Below are 20,389 nucleotides of genomic sequence, written 5' to 3'. Positions count from 1 at the left end.
ACGCATCATGCATCCTGACATCTAGATGTAGCAGAGCCGAGTGTGACGTCACATGCGGCTGTCCTTGACTTCTCTGCAGCACATACGCTGCAAGAAAAATCAGCCTTGCGTATTGGCAGCGTTTTTTTCACCATCCATTCAAGTCAATGGGTGAAAAACGGTGAAAGAAGTGAGATGCTCTATGTCCAAAAAACACAGTAAAGCACAAAATACTGATCACACAAAAAAACAATGTGTGTGCATGAGATTTCTGAAAGGCATTGCTGGAACTGTAAAAAGCAGCTAAAAATTACCATAAAAAAGCAGCAAAAAAAGCACCCTGTGTGAACTTACCCTAACTGTAAGACGCTGCGTTTTTGAAGCAGCAAAAGTATGCAGCATCAAAAAACTCATAGTGGGAGCATAGCCTAAGGCCACGTTCACACATTCAGTATTTGGTCAGTATTTTACTTCAGTATCTGTAAGCCAAAACCAGGAGTGGAACAATCAGAGGAAAAGTATAAGGGCTCATACTCACCAACGAGAAACTCGGATGAGTCTCGCACGTTAATACCCGGCGCTGCTGCCGACACTCAGATTGAAGCGTGCGGCTGCATAGGAATACATGCAGCTGCACGCTCCGCTCCTGAGTGCCGGGTATTGACGTGCGAGACTCATCCGAGTTTCTCACAGGTGAGTATGTGCCCTAATAGAAACACATCACCACTCCTGGTTTTAGCTTACAATTGCTAAGGTAAAATACTGACTGTGTAAACATGGCCTTAGGAAGGAAAAGTCCTCGGACTATGGGGTGAGAGATTCCTTTATATGATTGCACTACTTGTGTGATTTCTTCCATGTGTTTTCTATTCCCACATTTAACTGATTGAGGAAGGCATCACCCCATTGTGCTATGATTGTGTATCCGAGAAGAGCGTTCTTCCCCCATTTGCTGTGGGACACAGAGAGGGCAAATCCCTATTTTCTACTGCAGAGGAGAAGAGGTCATGGTGGCATGGATGGCATCATTGGTAGGAAAGATTAAATGTCAAAATTAACAGGACAATAGATCACATCACATAATTACCAATGCTTCCTAGTAAAGGAGTCCAAGGACCCTGCGTGATTTGTTTTTGTTAACAGAGGTCCCCAACTCCGGTCCTCAAGGCCCACCAACAGGTCATGTTTTCAGGATTTCCTTTGCATTGCACAGGTGATGCAATTATTACCTGGGCAAGACTAAGGAAATCTTGAAAACATGACATGTTGGTGGGCCTTGAGGACTGGAGTTGGGGACCCCTGTGTTAGAAAACACTGAGTCAACGTCAAGAGTGGATTCAGCAGAAAGGACAAGTCAGTCCTTTCTATTTCCTACTCCTTTTGAATCGGCTTCTGGCTATAAAAAAAACTGCAGGAAAACGTCACAAAATCTGTGCAGTTTTTCCTAAAAACTGTGTGTACAACACCCTAAGATGTTCACAAGATGTTTTAGCTAAGTTTTTTCCTGCAAAAGAAACTTCAGCAAAATGCTCACAATGTTTTTCCTGAAGCGTCTTTTCTGATGTCTATTCCAATGTTTCTTTTTATAAAATGTGTATAATAATAGTGAGTGACTTTCAACCGCCAGAAGAATGGTCAGGTCAACTCTTCTAACCACTTTGTGGTTTGGGAGCCTGAAGCTGTTGAATCAAGTTTAACCCCTTCATCTCCCAGTTTGTTTTCACCTTCCTGATCAGGCCAAATTTTACAATTCTGACCAGTGTTATGAGGTAATAACTCTGGAACCAGAGGCGTAGCTAGGGGTTCAGCTCAGGGGGGGGCGAAACCTCTCAGTGGGCCCCTAACCCGATTACAACTATGATGGTGCACTCTAATCGTGGGTATAGTAGAACGTCAGCAGATGATCCTGCTGTAGGTAAAAAAAGATCTCCAAAAAGACCAACACTGATATTACCGCCATACAGTGACCATATAGTGGTGGATACCAGTCGTACAAAGCATACAAGTGATTAAAGTACACTTGTAGATGGTGACCTACAGCTGACGTTCTTTTTGATGGAATCGTTCATTTTTCCCGTCTTTTCCATCTGGACCAGACCGACATGACTTCTTCCACCCAGGACTGCTGCAGAGATTACAACAAAGACACAGTTCACTTTTCACATTTTCAGCACTGTCCCCAATGGGACTATTCTCAACCTGCACAAACTCCTCATCCTTGTGTCACCCCAATACTGAGCCACTGCCGTATGTGTCCCTATTACTGCACCTGCTGTGTGGTACAACAGCAATGCTCCTCATACTGATTCTCATAGTAATACCACCACTGTGCCCTTACATAGTAAAATGTCTCCTTTGTGCCCTCACAGTAGCCCCAAACTCTTTACAGGCCCCACAGTTGCTCCCACACTGTATAATGACCCCTGCATTATCTCCCACGCTGTATAATGGCCCCTGCATTATCATTCACGCTGTATAATGACTCCGTATTAGCTCTCACGCTGTATATTGGTACCCGCAATAGCTCTCATGTTGTATAATGACCCCCGCAATAGCTCCCACTCCTTGGATTATGTGGGCTGATACTTGTACAGCTCTGATATATATGGCAAAGAGCTAAATAGAAGAAAATAGAAAGAGCTAGTAGGTGCATAGAGTCCAGCATATGTGCATAGCTCCCTGAATGTATCCAGGTAACCCTAAAGGAATACTCTTGTCTGGAGAAGAACCAAAAGAGGGAAATAGAAAGGAAGGCAACCAGAAGAAAGAGAGGGAGGTAGAATATTACCAATCTAAAGAAGTACACCCCCTGGTTCGTCTGTTCCTTTTCCCCTTCTCCCCCTTAGGGGGTTTTGCTGTCTAGACAGAGTATTTGTTCAGGGTCCTGCACCAATATATGATCTCCTATACGCACCTATTTGCTGTTTCTATTTTCTTCTGTCTTGCTATTTATCATACATATATTCAGCCTCAACTTTTTTATTTTTAATACAAGGTTTCATAATGGGGTTTTCATGTTTACCACCTTGGATTTACTGATATGAGATCATGCAGACACTGTACTGATAGGATCCTGACCTTGGCTATAGGATGGGTGGATAGATAACCTATAGCCGGGGTCAGGGTCCAATCAGACCAGTGTTTGTGTGATCTCATATCAGTAAATGCAGTGTGTATATATATACTGACAAGACAGGTCAGTAATGTGCACTTATAGATTTGACCCCGGCTGCAGGACCCCACAGAGAAGGATATATGTCACACACACACACACACACTACAGTGCCTCAGATACACACACACACACACTCTACAGTGCCTCAGATACACACACACACACACACACACACACACACACACACACACACACACACACACACACACACACTCTACAGTGCCTCAGATACACACACACACACACACACACACACACACAAACACAAACACAAACACACACACACACACACACACACACACACAGGCTCGGACTGGCCCACCGGGGAACCGGAGGATCCTCCGGTGGGCCCTGACACTGGCATCTGCTGGCAGGGCCTCCCCCCGCTCCAGGGCCGCTGCCGCTCGCCTGCTCGCCTTGAATACTCACCCTGCCTGCTCCAGCGATGGTCTCGGCGTCTGCACTGCACGAGCGGTCACGTGACACCGCTCATTAAGGTCATGAATATGCGCATATTCATGATCTTAATGAACGGTGTCACATGACCGCTCAAGCAGGAAGAAGGTGCTGCGCCGGCGCCGCCGCCTGGAGTCGGGACAGAGCGCGAGGGATGTCGGCACGGCCGTGCAGGTGAGTATGAGGGATGGGGGAACGGGGGGGGGGGAATGAAGGAGGACATAAGCCGGCGCGCCGAGCAGGAGCGGAGAGATAAGCCTGCATACAGGGGGGAATATGAGCCATGCAGGGGGGAATATGAGCCATGCAGGGGGGGATATAAGCCATGCAGGGGGGAATATGAGCCATGCAGGGGGGGATATAAGCCATGCAGGGGGGGATATAAGCCATGCAGGGGGGAATATGAGCCATGCAGGGGGGACTATGAGCCATGCAGGGGGGAATATGAGCCATGCAGGGGGGGATATGAGCCATGCAGGGGGGGATATGAGCCATGCAGGGGGGGATATGAGCCATGCAGGGGGGAATATGAGCCATGCAGGGGGGGATATAAGCCATGCAGGGGGGAATATGAGCCATACAGGGGGGAATATGAGCCATGCATACAGGAGGGGTAATATGAGCTATGTATATGGGATAGGAGGGAGATGAGCCATGCATACAGGAGGGGGGTCATTATACAGTATGGAGCATCATGTGTGGCCGTTATACAGTATGGAGCATCATTTGTGGTCATTATACAGTATTGAGCATTATGTGGGATCATTATACAGTATGGAGCATCATGTGCGGCCGTTATACAGTATGGAGCATCATGTGTGGTCATTATACAGTATGGAGCATCATGTGTGGCCGTTATACAGTATGGAGCATTATGTGGGATCATTATACAGTATGGAGCATCATTTGTGGTCATTATACAGCATGGAGCATTATGTGGGATCATTATACAGTATGGAGCATCATGTGTGGCCGTTATACAGTATGGAGCATCATTTGTGGTCATTATACAGTATTGAGCATCATGTGTGGTCATTATACAGTATGGAGAACTGTGTGGCCGTTATACACTATGGAGCATCATGTGTGGTGGCCGTTATACAGTATTGAGCATCATGTGCGGTCATTATACAGTATTGAGCATCATGTACGGTCATTATACAGTATGGAGCACTGTGTGGCCATATTTTTTGTTTATAATTATTGTATATAAAACAGTGTGATCAGCAATGCTAAATGGCTGCGGTTGGGACGTGGATATGGGTGTGACTAGTTGTGAAATGGGTCTAGTCAGAGGCGTGGCCTAAAATTTGCCGCGGCGCACTACGCGCGCCGCAAACTTTATACCTCCTTCCCTTCTTCAAAAGTTGGGAGGTATGGTACCACATTTGCCAGATCACGGCAAGTGCCGCAAATCCCATAGAGAGTGACTGAGGCCGAACGCAGTGTTGCCATAAGTGATCCGTTACGTGGCAGATGCAGAAAAACTGGCCGATCTGCTGCAAAAGGCGACTTTCACATCAGCGATTTTTGCCAAAGTCACTGCCGATAGTGTCATACTCACCAAAAGGGGAGGCAGCGCTAAAAGTGCCTAAGGCAGCAGAAACTCTAAATACGGCCCTGGGGGGCTACATTATATTCTGTGGGGGGACTGCATTATACTCAAGGTACTACATTATATTATGGGGGCTACATCATACTATATGAGGGGTTACCAGTATACTCTATGGGGGGCTGCATTATATTCTGTGGTGGGGCTGCATTATTCTCTCAGGGGACTACATAATATTATGGGGGCTACATCATACTATATGAGGGGGCTACAGTATACTCTATGGGGGGGCTGCATTATATTCTGTGGTGGAACTGCATTCTCTCAGGGGACTACATTATATTCTGTGCTGGGTGGCATTATACTATATGAGGGGGGGCTGCATTATACCCTATGGGGGTGCTACATTATATTCTATGGTGGGGACTGTGTCATACCTGAGAGGGTTGCATTATATTTTGTGGGGTGCTGCATTATATTCTATGAGAGGGGACTGCATTATATTTTATGAGGGGGCTACGTTATATTCTGTGAGGGGGCTACCCCAACCCTTGCTACATTATTAAGACGTGAACTACCTTATATTATACCCTGATATTAGCGCTTTTTACCGCACAATTGGTGGTCTTGTATCTATTTCTATGTAGCTACATAGTGGGCCCCAAGAATGATTTTCTCTGGTGGGCCCAAGGTGCTCCAGTCCGACGCTGCACACACACACACTCTACAGTGCCTCAGATACATACACACACACACACACACACTCACTACAGTGCCTCAGATACACACACACACACACACACACTCACTACAGTGCCTCAGATACACACACACACACACACACACACACACACACACTCTACAGTGCCTCAGATACACACACACTCTACAGTGCCTCAGATACACACACACTCTACAGTGCCTCAGATACACACACACACACTCTACAGTGCCTCAGATACACACACACACACACACTCTACAGTGCCTCAGATACACACACACACACTCTACAGTGCCTCAGATACACATACACACACACACACACTCTACAGTGCCTCAAATACACACACACGCGCACACACACACACACACTCTACAGTGCCTCAGATACACACACACACACTCTACAGTGCCTCAGATACACACACACACACACACACACACACACACACACACACACAGAAATCTGTACTGATACTTATAGCACCACTGTCCTGTGACTGTCTACAAAGGCCGTACTGGGGGCCGCCATGACGGGGTTACGTGGGACCTGGGGAGCTGGAGCAGTTAGAAGGGATACGGTGGTAAGGGGTTAACTGGGAACTTGAGGGGTGGCTTTAGGGGCATTTTTTGAAAATAAGGGGTGGAACTAGGGGACTGTGGGGAGGGGGCACATAAAAAGGGGCACGCTCCTCACGCAGGCATCCATTTTAGGTGCCTGCGTGACAAGTGAGGAATCTCTGTCACACTTACCAGAATGGACGTGGAAGCGATCCTCCAGCGTCTCCGGACGGCAGCCAGCTCCCAGGGGACAGATTGGCTGAATGCATCCGTTAACAGCCTTCTCCAGGGGACATCGGGAGCACCATCGCAGGCACCGCAGGACGGGCGCCGGCCGCGGAGGACTAGGCCTCCGGCGCGCCTAAGCCCGGACATCATCCCCAGGGCCCGGCGCCGAAATAGGAGCCCCTCTGCGGAGCCTCCGGTAAGCAGCGCTGTTCCCTCCACCTCACAGCGCGGCGCCGGGAGGAATCCTCCAGTGCGGCGGGGCCTACAACGGGGGGTGGATCCTTCCTCCCCTCCTTCAGTGTCCGGGCGACGTGGGGCGGCAGGAGCAGGAGCCGGTACGGCGGCCGTCAGCATGCCCGCTGGCGCCGCTCAGCGTGGGAGGCAGCGACAGCCGAGGAGACGGGGGTCAGGTGCGGTGGCCCCTCAGCGCCGAGGATTATGCGGGCGGCAGTCGGCTGGCCCTGGCATCAGCGTGCGGCCTTCTGCAGTGCACAGCTCTGGAGTCTTCAACGCAGCAGCGCCCTCTGCTGGTGGTGGCCTGGATATTGCAAGTTCTGCGCCCTCTGCTGGTGTTGGCCGGGATTTTCCTGCAGCTGCGCCCTCTGCTGGTGATGGCCGGGATTTTCCTGGATCTGCGCCCTCTGCTGGTGATGGCCGGAACTTTCCTGGATCTGCGTCCTCTGCTGGTGGTGGCGGAAATTTTCCGGATTCCGGCAGGCGACATTCCGTCGCTTCGGTACGCAGTGCCGGGGACGTATCCGTGGCAAGGAGCCGCACATCTTCCATCGGGCGGCAGGATGCTGGCTCGGCCTTTTCCCTTTCCGCAGCACCAGGGCAGTCGACGGCATCACCGAGTCGCCAGGACACGGATACGGCCGCCAGGAGTTCGGCGGGCAACATCGCGGATCAAGCCGGTCGGGATGCAGGACACCTTCGGCTGGGAGCTGGATCTTCGGCTGCTGGGCTCACAGCACCCAGGCAGCTAGGTGAGAACATTTTCCCTATCTTTAATTTGCCAGGCATAGTTTCCCCTGAAGCTATGAATAGTGACATTACTTCGGGAGTTGCTAGCGGGGGTATGGGTTTAATCCTTAGAGGTTTAGGGGAGCTAGCGGGCTTGTGGGGGTCCGGTCTTAGCAGGGGGTCTTTGCCGTCAGCTGCTTGGTTGGGAAATACGGGGTCGTTTGAGGGGTCTAGACAGTTGTCTGAAGTTACGGGTACATCCAGCAGTGCGGGTCCTGCGGCAGACACGGGGAGCTCATCAAGGGAGAAGGACGGAACAGCACCAGGGCCTGGGTCAGGAATTGATGCACCAGGTGAGGGAGCTTTGCAGGATAAGGAAAAGGAGGATGTACCGCAACTAGACGATGCGGCTAGGGGGGAGGTCTATGTCTGCTTCGAGGGCCCGTTAGGGGCACATTTAAAACAAGAGGTTAGGGAAAAAATCTGGAAAGGGGAGTACATAGAAATATTTTCTCTTTTACCCCTAGAGAGATTTAATTTGGATAGACCTAGAAGGGAGGACTCTAAAAAAGAAGATGAGGAGAAACGGAGATATAGGCTGATTCCCAGATCATTTTCAAATTGGCTGCAAGCTTTCGCTATTATGGCTAGCGTAATCGGGGAGAAGGCCCCGGAAAATTGCTCGGCATTATTTTGTTACTTAGATGCCATAGGGGAGGCTTACAGGACCTATGGGGGACAGGGTTGGTTACGCTATGACGAACAGTTTCGTCAGCGTAAGGCTTTTAGGCCAAGTATCAGGTGGGATCACAAGGACATAGCGTTGTGGATGAGAGTTATGGTCCCGTCCCGTTTAGGTCAGACTAGCCAGCCTTTTCACGGGGGCGCCGGGAGTTCAGGGCAGTCAGGACACTCGGCGGCTTTGCAGAAGGGACTGTGTTTCGCCTTCAATGATGGCATATGCAGATTCGGGAGCAAGTGTAAATATAGGCACGAGTGTTCAACCTGCGGGGGGGTGCATAGCGCTTCAAAATGTTTCAGGGGTAACAGGCAAAAAGTTGGAGATTCAGCTGACAAAAGGGGTGACTCCGGTGCAGTGGGTCGTGATGGAGGCCTTTCTAAGTAGATACCCTGATAGGTCAGCTGCAGTTTTATTGCGCGACGGTTTTAAGGAGGGTTTCAAAATCCCTTATGTTGAGCAGGATGTTAGTTTAAAAAGAAAAAATTTGAAATCGGCGTTACAATTCCCGGAGGTCGTGTCGGAGAAGTTGAATAAGGAAGTTGCTCTGGGAAGAATGGCAGGCCCGTTTGTCGCCCCTCCGATTGCAAATCTGAGGGTGTCACCTCTTGGCGTGGTCCCTAAGAAAGAACCTAATAAATTTAGGTTAATCCATCACCTGTCATTTCCGAAGGGATCTTCGGTTAATGATGGTATTGATCCCGAGTTGAGTTCGGTGTCGTACTTATCATTCGATTCAGCGATGGAGTGGGTTAGAGCATGTGGAAAGGGGGCTAAGCTGGCTAAGACCGACATCGAAGCGGCCTTTCGTTTGTTGCCAGTTCATCCTGACAGTTTGCATTTATTGGGTTGTTTTTGGGATGGCGGCTTCTTTGTTGATCGTTGTCTTCCCATGGGTTGCTCGATTTCATGTGCTTACTTTGAGGCCTTCAGCACGTTCCTAGAATGGGTGGTGAAAGATGTGTCTGGGATACGCTCATGTTCGCACTATCTGGATGACTTTCTGTTTATAGGGCCAGCGGAATCAGCAGATTGTTCGATTTTGTTGCATACAATGGAGAGTGTGACAAAAAACTTCGGGGTGCCTTTGGCGGAGGATAAAACAGTTGGTCCGGTGACAGTGTTGAGCTTCCTAGGCATTGAAATCGACACGGTAGCAATGGAATGTAGGCTACCTGCAGACAAGGTTACCGCGTTGCGCCAAGATGTGGTTAATACGATTGGTTTGAAGAAGATAAATTTGCGCAGTTTGCAATCGTTGTTAGGGAAACTGAACTTTGCATGTAGGATCATGCCGATGGGTCGAGCGTTCTGCCGCCGCCTATCCTTGGCAACAGTAGGGGTAAAGTCCCCTTTGCATTTCATCAGGATAAAGAAAGAGTTTCGGGACGATTTGAAGATGTGGGCGGATTTTCTGGACGAGTACAATGGCAGATCTCTGTGGATTCAGCCGGTGGCAGATGCTACCTCCTTGGGCATTTTGGTGCATGTCGTTGAAATGAGTGGCTTTGGTCTTTTCTTTCATGGTAGCTGGTCAGCAGCGGCTTGGCCGGAAGAATGGAAGGAGGAGGGGTTAACAAACAACCGGCTACTGTTGCATTTGTTCCCCAGGGTAGTTGCGTTGGCCCTGTGGGGTGACAAATTGAGGAATTTGAAGATTTCTTTTCATTGTGAGCATGTTGGAACGGTGACGGCGGTAAACTCGTTGTCAGCGGCTACGCCTGCAGTAGTGAAGGTCTTGCAGCACTTGGTTTTCCTGGGTCTTAAGTTTAACTTATGGATTGTATCTGAAGTTAGCTTGTCAGCGCCTGATCCAATAGTTGTTGCTCTTTCTCAATTTCAGTGGCAGCTTTTCCGGGATTTGGCACCACAGGCGGAGAGCGCGGGCCGGGATTGTCCAGTGGAGTTGTGGAACATGCCGCGAGGGCCGTAACAGAGTTATTTACCAAATCGCTCGCGGATTCATCTTGGTCTCATTATAATCAGGCTTGGAGCTTGTGGGAATCCTGGATGTCAAGTATGGACCAGGATATGGAGGAGGAGTATGGTTTGTTGTTGTTCTTAGGTCATCATTGGGAGGCAGGTTGGTCTGTGACACGTTTGAATAAGTTTCTGGCGGGGCTAGCCTTCAACCTTAAATGGAGGGGGGGTAAGGATATAACGAAATCCTTCTTGGTTCGGCAAGTTGTTCGGGGTTGGAAGAAAGGCTGGAAGGCTTCGGACGGTCGCCGACCCGTATCTTATGAGGTGCTCTCAGCCATTGAGCGGAAGTTGCAAGAGGTGTGTTTTTCCGAATGGGAAGTGGTTCTGTTCTGTGCAGCCTTTTCTTTGGCCTTCTTTGGGGCATTTCGGTTAGGTGAGTTGGTTAGCCCGTCCGTTAGTAAAAAAAGGTATTTTGTTAAGAGAAAACGTGGATGTCGAAGGGAATAAGGTGGTAGTGTTTATTAAGGCTTCCAAAACGGACGTGTATGGGAAAGGGTGCAAAGTGGTGTTGTTCAATGTTGAAGGATCCCCGGTGTGCCCGGTGGCATCCGTGAAGAAGTACATGGCAAAGGGCGGGGTGTTAGACGAGCCATTCTTGGTGCACGAAAATGGGTCTTTCTTGTCCCGTTTTCAGCTTATTTCTGTTTTTAGGAAATGTTTGGCGGCAGCGGGCTTACCTGCAACACAATATAGTGGTCACTCCTTCAGGATCGGGGCAGCGACTGAGGCCGCTAGGTGGGGCCTTGGTGAGGATGTGGTTCGGAGAATTGGGAGGTGGGAATCTTCAAGATTCCAGTCGTATGTTCGCCCAAACCTATTGTGAGTTAGAAGCTGTGTTAAGTTAATTGTTTGTTGCCTTTCTTTCTGTGTTGCAGGGCCTGATCCGATGCTCGTCTGGATCATGGGGCATTCGTATGTTGTATGGGCTGCGTTGCGTGCTGCGGTTCGTCCGGACGGTCGTCAGTTGGGTCTTTCTCGAGAGACAGTGACTTTACGATGGATCGGTAAAAGGGGGATGGTGTGGAAGGAATGGTTACCTGAATTTCATCGTTTTGTTAGACTGGATAGAGTGCCGGAGATCGTGGTGATACATTTAGGGGGGAATGATTTGGCTAAACGGTCTTGTAGGGAGCTGATTAAGGATATCAAATTCGATATCCTGAGGTTCTGGGTCATGTTTCCAAAAGTGTTGTTGGTGTGGTCCGACATCATTCCCCGTAAAAGATGGAGAGGTGCTAGATCACACGAGGGGGTGAACAGGGCCCGGATTAAAATAAACAGGGCCATATCTCGGTTTATGGTGAGGAATGGCGCGTTGGCCGTGAGACATGTGGACTTGGAATCGGGTCAAGGAGCTTACTGGAGAGCTGATGGCGTGCACCTGAACGCGGTGGGTAATGATATGTGGTGTTTGGCTATCCGTAGTGGCATTGAATTAAGCTTGAAGGTGTGGAGGGACATGAATGGCTAAGGTGTCAGGCCATTCGTGTTCGTGGCGGGGGTGGAGGTCCTCGAAGTCGGTGGAAATGGTAAATCGTGGTTCAATGGGGTGGGGATCTTGAGAGGTCCTAGACACCCCATGAGAGAATTTAACAAGGCGCGGTACGGTTATTCCGCGTGAGGTGGATTTATGGACCCCTGGCATGGGGGTGGGTTCGGTGGACCAGGATTGGTTGTTATCTATCCCTGAGCTGGTGCTTTACGGCTGGGGGTAAGACTCATCCTGGGCTGAACATTGTGGAGTTTTTGGGATACTGAGTTTTTTATAACTTTGGGGCTTCGAGGACCGCCCCTCCTATTCTGGGTTGTCATAAAAGTTCTGTTTTCTTTTATTTAATAAAATGGCTGCTGTGGCCAATTAAATCCAACATATGTCTCCGTCTGCTGTTTTGAGTACGTTAGAAGTTTATTCTTTAGATTGTTAAGAGATCTGTTTAAGGGGGTTGGGGTAATTTTTTCCAGGTCACGGAACTCACGTATACCCTATGTCAAGAAAGGCCGTACTGGGGGCCCACGGCACGTAAAGGGAGGCCGCCATGACGGGGTTACGTGGGACCTGGGGAGCTGGAGCAGTTAGAAGGGATACGGTGGTAAGGGGTTAACTGGGAACTTGAGGGGTGGCTTTAGGGGCATTTTTTGAAAATAAGGGGTGGAACTAGGGGACTGTGGGGAGGGGGCACATAAAAAGGGGCACGCTCCTCACGCAGGCATCCATTTTAGGTGCCTGCGTGACAAGTGAGGAATCTCCCGCCCACCCTCCCTTTTTTGGTTAGGGTAATGGGGGGGGTGAAGTCGGCATATGTGGGCTTTTGGAGTATTGTTTTAAGAGGCGTCTAAATGTATTTATTTTGTTATGTGAATGCTGTCAGGGTATTGTCACGGCAGTTGGCGGGGGTGGAGGTCCTCGAAGTCGGTGGAAATGGTAAATCGTGGTTCAATGGGGTGGGGATCTTGAGAGGTCCTGGACACCCCATGAGAGAATTTAACAAGGCGCGGTACGGTTATTCCGCGTGAGGTGGATTTATGGACCCCTGGCATGGGGGTGGGTTCGGTGGACCAGGATTGGTTGTTATCTATCCCTGAGCTGGTGCTTTACGGCTGGGGGTAAGACTCATCCTGGGCTGAACATTGTGGAGTTTTTGGGATACTGAGTTTTTTATAACTTTGGGGCTTCGAGGACCGCCCCTCCTATTCTGGGTTGTCATAAAAGTTCTGTTATCTTTTATTTAATAAAATGGCTGCTGTGGCCAATTAAATCCAACATATGTCTCCGTCTGCTGTTTTGAGTACGTTAGAAGTTTATTCTTTAGATTGTTAAGAGATCTGTTTAAGGGGGTTGGGGTAATTTTTTCCAGGTCACGGAACTCACGTATACCCTATGTCATGTTCTTCTCTGGACACTCACAGAAGTCGTGCCCTGGTCCTCCTCCTGACTTCTCTGCAGCAGAGCAGACACGCTCACACAGCGTGCAATGTGGGCATGACTCTGCTGTATGCTGGAGCCAGCAGACAGGTACAGTGCAGGCACCTATCCTCCCTCTGCATGAGTTCCTCTGGCTCTCCCCGGTCACTGCCCGCGGTAGTGCAGGGAGATCGTGTCTCCCTGCTCTACAACGGAGCATGGAGATAACTATATCAGCGGGCTGTGCACGCTGATATAATTAAGTGTAGTGTAGCTCCAGGTGGGCCCCTGTGAGTGGTGGGCCCGGGGCGGCCGCACCCTTTGCCCCCCTGGTAGCTACGCTACTGTCTGGAACGCTTCAACAGATTCTAGTCATTCTGAGATTTTTTTTTTGTGACACATTGCACTTCATGTTATTGGTAAATTTATTAACATATTTTTTTTCAGTTTATTTGTGAAAAATATTGAAATTTTGGAGAAAATTTTTATGCCCTTAATCTAGATAGTTAAATTGCACAATATAGTTAATAAATAACATTTCCCACAGGTCTGCTTTACATCACCATCATTTTTTAAAACCTAATCTTTCTTTTTTTGGAAGTTAGAAGGATTAAAAGTTTAGCAGCAATTCTTCCTTTTTCCGATTAAAATTTACAAAACTATATTTTTGCAGGGACCACATCACATTTGAAGTGACGTTGAGTGGCCTATGTGACAGTAAAATCTTAACAGCACTTAGATGACATCCACGTAGTATTTTTGTTTGTTTTTATTTGCACTGGCTGGTTCGATATGCAAAAGGGATCAACGCCGGACAGGTCTGGTTTTTTTGGGGGGGATGGGGGAGTTTATGGATATTTGTCTACAAAAAAACAACACGTTAAAATCACATTAATTTTAATGGATCCGTAATCTATTCACAAAAATAACCGATAGCGCAACCACTACAAAAATTGATGTATGGAACCAGTCTGAGGCTAAGTGCACCCCTCAGTGAATACATCTAGTGAAGCTACTGACACCACAAGTGTCACAAAATTTGATACCATTCTGTGATGAAGAACTACAAAGAATTACCAAATAATTATATTTTTATCAGTAAAATACTGTTTTTGCCCCAGATTTATTTTCACAAGGGAAAATTGGTTAAAAAAGGTGTCATAATTTGTTACAATTTTTTTTTTTTTCCTGAACGTGGCTATACCTCATATAAGCCAATACTATTTGACCACAGGGCAGGGCTCAGGAGGGAGAGTGCGCCATTTGACTTTTGCAGTGCGGATTTCTCTAGGATAGTTTGTGGACTCCATTTGCAGAACCCCTGTTGTGCCTAAGTAGTGAAACCCCCACTCAAGTGACACCTTAATGCAATCCCCCCCTCTGGGAATTCATCTGTGGTGAAGTGTTGATTTTTACGCTATGAATGTTTTTCAGAAGTAAACACGCAGTGGAAGTTACAAAATTAAAATTGCAAATATGCCACTGTAGTGCCCAGTACATTGTAGTACCCAATACATTGTGCCCATCTTGTGATTCTGGAGCCACGCACCTGTAAATTAAGGCACATTGTGGGGCTCAGAAGGGAGGGGGACATCTTGGATTTAGGAGTGCAGATTTCGCTAGATTTTTTTTAGTTGGAGACATGTCACTTTTCCAGAACGTTTATGCAACCAGTAACTTGGACACCCCCAATACTTCTGTTAACAGGCGGCTGACCCGAGTGGGGACGTATTTTTTGTGAGTTGAATGGAGGCTTTTATTGGTGGCATTTTGGGGTAGAGAAAATGTATCTTGTGCTCAGGGTTTCCATCTAAATGTTGGAAATATGTGATTCAGATGAAACCCAGACTGATCCATTCATTAATGAGGCAGCAGAGTTGGGGTATATGCACACGTTGCGGATTCGCAGCAGTTTTCCATGCGTTATACAGTACCATGTAAACCTATGGAAAACAAAATCCGCAGTGCACATGCTCTGCTCGTGGAAACACTGCGGTTTATTTTCCGCAGCATGTCAATTCTTTGTGCAGATAACACAGCGTTTTCCGCAGGTAAAACGCAGTGCGCTTATTTTTTCCAATGGGAAGAGGGTCACGTGACACATCAAACTTATTGAGAATTTCACAAGAAAAACAATGGTGTGCTTGGTTTTAACGTAACTTTAGTCTTTCATGAGTTATTTACAAGTTTATGACCACTTATAAAATGTGTTCAAAATGCTGCCCATTGTGTTGGATTGTCAATGCAACCCTCTTCTCCCACTCTTGACACACTGATAGCAACACGACAGAAGCAATGCTAGCACAGGCTTCCAGTATCCGTTGTTCAGATGCTGCACATCTCGTATCTTCACAGCATAGACAATTGCCTTCAGATGACCCCAAAGATAAAAGTCTAAGGGGGTCAGATCGGGAGACATTGGTGGCCATTCAACTGGCCCATGACAACCAATCCACTTTCCAGGAAACTGTTCATGTAGGAATGCTCATACCTGACACCCAAGATGGTGTACCACCACATTACGTTTTCATGTGAGTTTTTTTTTATGTCGACTGATTGTCAGCAAAAAAATAAAATAAAATGTGTCTTACTTTAACCTGTGTTTCAGACCAAAGTTGCATATTAAACTGAATGGGGGAAAAAAAAGACCTACACGGCACTCGGATGACACACAGATGGCATCTGAGTGCTGCTTTCTACTGATTACGGTGGTTGGTAGGAGAAGCTGTTTGTTTTTATTTGTTTTTTTCTATTCAAGTAAAACAGATCTCTCATGGACTTAACATGGATCCAGAACACTGAGGTAAAAACAGTTGTTGTTTTTCTCATACATGAAAAATGAAGTGTGAATTTAGCCTAGCTACAAATCAGTCATCAACTTAACCCTGGATACATGTCAGGTCCCCCATGCCCTCCAGCCCAGCAGCATTCACTTATTTAGGAGTAAGGCTAGGGTCACATTGCGTTAGCAGCAGCCCGTTCAGCACATACGCTAACGGGCTGCTGCTAGCGCAAGTGCCTGCGCTACATCACGCTAGCGCAGATGGAGCTTCAATAGCTCCATCTGCGCTGGCAGTGACGGACCCAGAAACGCTGCAGCCCGCGTCTCAGGTCCGTCACTCAATGACGGCGCATCACTAGCGCACGCCCATTCTGGGCGTGCGCTAGGCGATGCATCCGACATTGCATTAAATGGCGGCGTTAACGGAGTACGTTACACCGCGTTATGCCACGGTGTAACACACTCCGTTTAACGTTGCCCCTGAACGCAATGTGAACCAAGCCTTAATTCCCTGCCTAACATCGTAAAACGTCTTTCTGTACAAATGAGGTTTTAAAAAAGTATATACCGTATATACTTGAGTATAAGCCGACCCGAGTATAAGCCGAGACCCTTAACTGGGAAAACTTATTGACTCGAGTATAAGCCTAGGGTGGGAAATGCAGCAGCTACTGGTAAATTTAAAAAATAAAAATAGATACCAATAAAGGTAAAATTGAGACATCAGTAGGTTAAATGTTTTTTAATATCCATATTGAATCAAGAGCCCCATATAATGCTCCATACAGTTCACGATGGTCCCCATAAGATGCTCCATACAAAATACTCTCCATATAATGCTGCACAAAGGATAATAATGGCCCCATAAGATGCTCCATACAAAATACTCCCCATATATAATGCTGCACAAAGGATAATAATGGCCCCATAAGATGCTCCATATTAAAATATGCCCCATATAATGCTGCATAAAAGGTTAATGATGGCCTCATCAGATGTTCCATAGAATAATATGCCTCATATAGTGCTCCATAAAGGTTGATGGCCCCATAAGATGCTCCGTAGAATAATATGCCCCATATGCTGCTCCATAGAAGATGCTCCATAGAATAATATGCACCATATGCTGCTGCGATTTAAAAAAAAAAATAAAAAAATGACATCCTCATCGCTGGGAGCAAGGTGTCGGTGTCCTGAGCAGGTGGGGACATCAGAGCGCTATGAGGGCCAGGTGCCGGTGTCGCCGCTGGCTCAGGCCCCTAGCACTTACGATAGTCACCTGTCCCCGTTCCACCGCTGCGCGCCGCTGTTTCTTATGGGTCTCTGCAGTGACTCTTCAGGCAGAGGGCGTGCACTAACCACGTCATCGCGCACTTTGACCTGAACGTCACAGCCAGAGGACACACAAGACACAGCACAGCGGTGGACCGGCGACAGGTGAATATCGCATGGTTCACTCTCCCCTGTCATACTCACCTCCTCCTGGCGCGGTCTCTGCAAGTCCCTGCCTCTCTGATGGTCTCTCCGGCACCAGCAGCTTGTACCTGTGTTCAGCGGTCACGTGGTACCGCTAATTAAAGTAATGAATATGTGCTCCACGCCTATGGGAGTGGAGTCGCATCCATATTCATTACATTAATGAGCGGTACCACGTGACCGCTGAACACAGGTACAAGCTGCCAGTGCCAGAGACCATCTGAGAAGCAGGGAAGTGCAGAGACTGCATCAGGAGGGGTGAGTATGATGTGACAGCCGCCACTCCTGAGGCTCCCCCTCCACCGCTGACCCCTGGGACAATGACTCGAGTATAAGCGGAGAGGGACACTTTCAGCCTAAAAAACTGGGCTGAAAATCTCGGCTTATACTCGAGCATATACGGTATATTGCCCCAGTTTCCTATGCTGACGAGGGCTTTGACTAGATGATGAGTGTTAGTTTCCCAATACTAGTCAGCCCTTGTACCATGTTATCACGCCCCTATGGGTGTGATAACGTAATTTGCACAAGTGTTGTCATTGCCACTCATGCAAATCTACTGCATACGCACCACTCATTCCAGCTGCGTGACTGCGTCTCTGAAGCCAGGTGCACACTTCCCGTCTTCAGGGGCGCGCACTGCGCATGTCCGGAAATTTAGAAGATGGCTTTCGGACATGCTCAGTGCGGGCCTCTGAAGCCGGGAAATGTACACCTGGCTTCAGAGACGCAGTGACATTGCTGGAATGAGTGGCGCAAATCTATATATATAATCGTCTAAGGGACACTTCCGTCTGTCTGTTTGTCTGTCTGTTTGTCTGTCACGGAAATCCCAAGTCGCTGATTGGTCGCGGCCAGCCGGCCGAGACCAATCAGCGACAGGCACAGTCCAGCGCGAAATGGCCGCTCCTTACTCCCCTGCAGTCAGTAGCCCCTCCCTACTCCCCCCCTCCCCCCCAAAGTCAGCGCCTGCCAACAACATAGTTTAAGCAGTCCGTTAAACCGACTGCGTTACACCGCAGCATAACGCGGTGTAACTCAGTCTAACGCTGCTATTAACACTGTGTGACGAACTTTTTACTATTGATGCTGCCTAAACAGCATCAATAGTAAAAAGATTTAATGTTAAAAATAATAATAAAAAAAAATGGTGCTATTCTCACCTTCGGACGTCCACCGATGCACGCGAGCGGCGAGGCTGCTGCCAGCTTCCGTTCCCAGTGATACATTGCAAAATTACCCAGATGACTTAGCGGTCTCAGTCATCTGGGTAATTTTGCAATGCATCACTGGGAACGGAAGCTGGCGGCAGCCTCACACGCATCGGGACAACTTTGGTAGATGCCGGAGGGTGAGTATATAACTTTTTTATTTTAATTATTAATTTTTTTACAGAGATGTGGTGCCTACACTGCTGTATACTACGTGGGCTGTGTTATATACTGTGCGACTGATATATACTACGTGGGCTGTTATATACTGCGTGGGCTGTGTTATGTACTGCATGACTGCTATATACTACGTGGGCTGTGTTATATACTAAGTGGCTGCTACATACTAAGTGGCTGCTACATACTAAGTGGCTGCTACATACTAAGTGGCTGCTACATACTAAGTGGCTGCTACATACTAAGCGGCTGCGCTACATACTAAGCGACTGCGCTACATACTAAGCGGCTGCGCTACATACTAAGCGGCTGCGCTACATACTATGTGGCTGTACTACTGTTGTGAATTCTGCTCTTGGGCTCCCTCCGGTGGTTATAAGTGGTAGTGCTGCTGTCTGTGGATCGCAGCATTTATCAGGTGTGTTCACTTTTTGCAATTTGGACTCAGCTATTTAGTCCTGCTTGATCCTTTAGTCAGTGCCAGTTGTCCATTGTTTTTGGAGGATTCACATCCCTTTCTGGTATCTCCTGTTTGCTGTGCTTTTCAACAAAGATAAGTCCTGGCTTTGTTTTTGCTGTCCACATGCTGTGGGCCTTATAGTTCAGTGCATTTTCATGTTTTGTCTTGTCCAGCTTTGTCTGTGTAAGGATTTTTTGCAGCCAAGCGGTATCTCTGGAGATGCAGATATACCCTCCATGTCTTTAGTCAGATGTGGAGATTTGTATTTTCTGTGGTGGATATTTTCTAGTGTTTTAATACTGACCGCATAGTACTCTGTCCTATTCTTTCTTTTTAGCTAGAAAGGCCTCCTTTGCTAATCCTGATTTCAGTCTGCGTTTGTCATTTCTCTCTCCTCTCACAGTCAATATTTGTGGGGGGCTGTCTATCCTTTGGGGATTTTCTCTGAGGCAAGATAGTTTTCCCGTTTCTTTCTTTAGGGGAACTTAGTCCTTAGGCTGTGTCGAGGTGTCTAGGGAGTGTTAGGTACATCCCATGGCTACTTCTAGTTGCGCTGCTAAGTTCAGGGTTTGCGGTCAGTACAGGTACCACCTTCTCCAGAGTACGTCACATGCTGCTCCAAAGCCACCAGATCATAACATACTACGTGGCTGTCTGTTATATAGCACGTGGGCTGTGCTATATACTACATATTACGTGGCTGTGTTATATACTAAGTGGCTGTACTATATCCTGCACCCTGAACCCCCGACATCCAGCGCCCCGGACCACCGACATCCTGCGACCAATCAGCGACAGACGCAGTCCTGCCTCGAATTGATGCGGGATTTAAACCACGCATATTGGCACGGGATTTAAACACCGCTTCAGTGTTTGGTCGCGGCCTGCCGTGAGCTACCAATCGGCAACAGGCACAGTCCGGCCACGAATTGGCGCCAGATTTGAACCACGCTTCGCTGATCGTCCAGCCAGGCGCGACCAATTAGCGACATTGGTGTGGAATTTAACCACGTACGTACGTA

Source organism: Ranitomeya imitator, chromosome 1, assembly GCF_032444005.1.
Source record: "Ranitomeya imitator isolate aRanImi1 chromosome 1, aRanImi1.pri, whole genome shotgun sequence".
NCBI lineage: Eukaryota > Metazoa > Chordata > Amphibia > Anura > Dendrobatidae > Ranitomeya > Ranitomeya imitator.
This window is presented reverse-complemented; position numbering follows the sequence as displayed.